Here is a 4,786-nt window from a genome sequence, read left to right as displayed (position 1 = left end):
TCTTCCAGCCTGAGAGCTAGAGCTTGAGTTTGCTGAGAAGGGGTTGAGTTTGCTCATTGACACCTCGCAGAAATGGTCTGTCTCAGCTAGAGTTACTGTGAGACCAGGGACTCCTTGCATGGATGGAGGGAGTGGGCGTAAAAATCAGGACAGTTATTTGGCCCAAAGTCTCCGAATTTGGCCCAATGTCTTGGAGAGGTCAAGTTTAGTATAATCAGTGACACGTTGAGGGAAGCTCCCTAGCCTCATACCATTTACTGGATTTGTTTGGCAAGAGCATGAAAGCAAAACTGTTATTTAGAAGGATGTCCAGATCCTGCACCGAGATGCTCAGGTGGGAATGAAGTGCATTTGTCTCCATCATTGTGCTTCCCCATTTCAGTGACGGTTTTGGGACCATTGCCACTGTGCTGAGCTTGGCATGGAGGAGGAGACGGAGCAGCCACGCAGGGAGGTCTTATCTCTCCTGTCTGCTCTGGACTGACACGTCTCCCTGGCTCACTCTGCGTGCCGGAGGGGAAGTGAGGTTGGCGTTTGAGATGGGTGGATTACAACTGGCTGTTTGGCTGGTGCTGCTTCTTCTGCCGGGAGAGCGGACTCTACCTCCCTGCTCTTGACAAAGTTACCGTGACAAGATGGGGTTTGCGCTGGGGTCTAGGACTTGGCCCTAACTACCAGATTTAGAAGCTCTACATCCTGTGGGGATGCTCATGTTGGAGACGTGGGACGTGTATTAAATGTGCTGACATCCTCTGACGGTGGGACACAGATGTGCCATCTCACGGCGAGTCTGAATGGCTGCCTGCAAGCACCGGAGCTCACCCCAGACCCCGAAGGGACTGCAGTTGGCACACGTGTTTTTCTCCTGGAGCAGATTGTGCAGGTGCTCTCCGAGCCTGAGTCAGCAGTTGTGCCTTCTGCCATGTTTTGAGGCTTTTAGGAAGACTATTAGACAAGTTGGTAGAACTAATTAAAAATACCCTGGAAACGTATTACTCCAATGAATACTCCAATATTGTAATGGTAGCTGTTCATCCTGCAAGGCATAGGCAATTACTGTAATAGAATCAATTTGCTCAGCTATTTTTCCAAGATCTGAGAAAAGTCCTACAGAACAAAATGTCCCTGTAATCATTTTTTTTTCTTTTTAAGTGCATTCCTTGGTATCTTTAATCTTTTTTTTTTTTAATTATTACACAAAAGCGTATAGTGTGGAAAAAAGAACCCAGAATTTCCTATCTCTGTAGCTTTCCTTTCAACTTTTCTGAAACACTGTGTTCCAGTACAGACCTTTCCTTGCCTTATTGTTTTGTCTGATGCATTTTCTTTAGGTTCCTCTTTTCTTCCGTCTCAGACTGTTACCGTTATGATGAATATGGCTTTAAATTCATCATAGAAGAAGTTAAATTTAGATCTTAAAAAAAATCAGAGGAGCATTTTGTAGCCACGTGCATAGACTTGCAACCTTCAGGCCCTTATTTTATTCCTTTTTTTAGCTTGCATTGAATTTTGAATGGATCCCCCCCCCCATTCCCCACCCCACTGGGATATCTTATAGAATTATTTGCATTGATGACAAACAGCTCTGATGCTCTGGATTAGATCAGGCATTTATTAGTGTCTGAGAATTAGTGCTTTTAAGTGGTATGTCTATTAGTCATCTTGCCATGGAGGCAGCTGGGGAAGGAAGATGAGAGAACAAGCAGAAAGAGGATGAATCAAGAAGAAAGAGGGAGAGGCCATCCGAGAGGTGAGGGGAGGTGGCAGCCAAGAGATAATAGGAATGGAGGGAGACCACCTGAAGGAATGGGCAGTACTCTAGGAACAATAAAAAATATTTAAAAACATAGCATGAAGAGAAAAAGGGACCCAGAAGATAGGAGTAGATAAGAAAATAGGCAGAAAATAAAGAAACGGGGAAGCTGAGGGAAATAAGGCGATAATGCAGAGAAAAATTAAAAAGCAGCCAAATGCTGCAAAGAAGCCTCTGTGCTCTGTCTCATTTGGATTAGCAGCAACTACCTGACTGTGTCTACATGAGACGCTTTACTGCACCGTTGACTAATGTACTGCGCAGTAAAGCATCACCATCTACATGTGCAGATGCTTAATGCACAGTGAATTTAGTGCTCAGTAAAGCCAAGTAGCATTAACTGCATGTGTAAACATGTCCTCTGAATCCTACATTTTATGCCTTCCTGCTGTACATGTCTCCAAAGAGTGTTCAGCAGCTCAGAGGAGAGGACCTGGAGTAATGTGGTTATGGAGAAGAGTAGAGTCAAATTGTTGCTTGCTGTTGATTAGGGGAGTAGGTTAGTGGGAGAAATGCCCTTCAGGGCTGTGGATCACCATGACAGGTAAATCTCTTCCTTGCAAATCGCAAACCTTGCAGGAAGAGGAGAGAGATCCCTTTGCCTTTGCTGCTCATTGACCTGGGGAGATTTTTGGCCAACTCTAAAACTTCCTTGTGATTGGCAAGTAGCCAGTTAGGTTTGCAATAATCTACAAATAGCAAGCAGTCAGTTTTAATGCTCTGATATGTAAACTCAGTACTGATTACTCTCTGTGCTAAATGACCAGAAACATTGTGAAATGCTCTTTGGTTTCAAACGTCATATATATTAGGACGGCATAATTGAATCAGTAACACTTTATTTAAAAGGTTACATTTGGCCGTTTAAAAATTAGTGATTTACCTGTCAACCACACTCTCTCTCCAGTGCCTTGAGAAGAATGATCCATCAGCATCAAGACAAATAAACTGGTTTGCTGGAGAATGCCATTAGCTTTTTTATTTATTACTATATTGTGGGTACGTGTCAAAGCTCAGAAAAGACATTTGGGTACCTTTGAGATGCTCACATCTCCCTAACCTATTACCCAGAACCCCTCTTCTATGACCTTAGTCTTACTGGTGTGAGAAGTCATGGGGCTCGTCACTGAACTGTGCAGTTAAACACGCGCAGCTGCATTTGCATTTGCAAGATTAGACCCGAGGGCAGACTTTGCCTTGACTTTATTGGAACTAGCTTTGTGCTTAAAATTACAGACGTGCTTACAGGATCTGTGTTGTAGTTGTACTGGTCTGAGAAGAAAAGAGATACACAAAGCCCTCGGACCAACTAAATGGTACCAGAAAAAGGCTTTCTTTGGAAACTTCCGGGCACAATGCCCTTCTTGAGGCTGACAAGGAATCGACGATTGCTTAAGTCACCGTTGGACCAGAATCCCAAGCGGAAGATGTCTCGTGAACCTCGGCTCCCTGCTGTTCCATTATCAAGCTGATAATAGCATTTGTTCTTCTGCTAATTTTCAAGGATCTAGTAAATATTCACTTTCTGCAGTGAAGAGAGCGCAGATCCAGGTCACTCTCAAATGCCAAACAAGCAGAGACGTTCCTTCTTCCTCCTGCAAAGCTGCATTTTTGCTTTTGCCTTTCTTAATTCTTCCCTCTCCCCTTGTCTTTTGGAGTCATTGTGCCAGAATATTTCAGCTGGCATGAAATAGCACTTCAACTATTAGGTGAGAGACCGAGGAACCCATTTGCCCTGCTAAGACCGTCATACTCCATTACCCTTTCTGTGACACAGGGAATACTATGGTATTTGACAGGTCTAAAATGTAAGGTCCCCGAAAGTGCTAAAATTGTTTCTTAAACTCTCCTTCCAGTGTTGGTGGTGATAGGATCCTTCTCTCCCCCTTCCTGGAGGGCTGCAGCATTGATGACATGCTCGGTTTGTTTTGTGACGGGGCACCTACCCTCGGGTGGGAAAAACGACAAATGTCGGGGCCGAGGGCAAGCTGCTCTCTGTCTTCGCATCATCCCTACACTCAAGGAAGTACAGACAGATTTGGGAATCCTTCTTGGAGTGTTTCAAGAAAGGATTTGCCTTTGGCAATAAGCAGGTTTTGAGCCATCTCGTTAACAGGGTGAGGATCAAAGAGGTTCTAGCTGAAACTGTTTTGAACCATTTTATGTGCAAACCTATTGCGGTCAACAGCCTTGAATGTCTTAACTCACTTTGGAGCATGGAAAGGCCTTATGAAACTATTTTTAAGTAGTCTGGGAACTATATTTACTGCTGGCTCCCGTGGCAAACAGCACCTAGTTCACTGTAGCCCTGAAGTGGTTAATCCAATTAAGAGTATTTTTTCCTGAGGTTTACCCCTTATACCTGTCTTTTTTATCATTCCCTGTCCTGTTGCATCATGCAAAAAAGCCTCTGTGTTTGTTTGTGTCTGTTAATATTAATTCTTCCCTGGCCTTTAATTTTAAGGCATTTGTATTGATCTGTACACCCTAGTTTCTTTCACTGTTTGACTGTCCAGGTGTCCTGTTGATTCAAGCCATCTCGCCCTCTCATTTGATGTATGCCATACAGTCAGGTGAACAGCCTAATTTCTCTGCGTCCTCTCCAAAACGGAGATAAAACTGCAACCGTAGTACATTTTAATGTCTGTTTTTGCAAAAGACAAATCAAACCCCTCAGTCCTGTTCCACGGGTGATGGGTATAAACAGTGCGTTCCCACAAAGTCTGTTGTTGGCTAAGTAGCTTTCTCTGTACACCAGCAGTTGTACAAGCTGGTGGGGAAGGTGGGTACCTGTTGAGACTGGTGAAAACATACCACCGTTTAAGAGAATGACTTCCGCTTGCTGCAAACACCTTTATTAAGGTTACACTCTGATTTCTTTACATCCTTTGCTGACACACATCAGTTGTGGAAAAATCTCCCATTTGGATGATTCTTTTGCTTTGCAAAGTTGCAATCGTGGGGGGGGGGGGG

At 44.0% G+C, this 4,786-nt stretch overlaps 1 long non-coding RNA gene across 1 annotated transcript in view; it reads right to left on the bottom strand.

The window, feature by feature from the left end:
• Nucleotides 1–573: 573 nt before the first annotated feature.
• LOC109313612 overlaps nucleotides 574–4,786 on the bottom strand; it is a 17,358-nt gene continuing 13,145 nt past the window's right edge. Inside the window, exon 3 of the long non-coding RNA XR_002102100.1 lies at nucleotides 574–1,414. This is a non-coding gene — a long non-coding RNA (uncharacterized LOC109313612). The remainder of the gene's footprint in view (nucleotides 1,415–4,786) is intronic.

The sequence above is a fragment of the Crocodylus porosus genome, unplaced genomic scaffold, assembly GCF_001723895.1.
Source record: "Crocodylus porosus isolate Cpor-Errol unplaced genomic scaffold, CroPor_comp1, whole genome shotgun sequence".
NCBI classification, from domain to species: Eukaryota; Metazoa; Chordata; order Crocodylia; family Crocodylidae; genus Crocodylus; species Crocodylus porosus.
The sequence above is the reverse complement of the archived record's forward strand: the minus strand, read 5'-3'. Positions and strand labels throughout refer to the sequence as shown.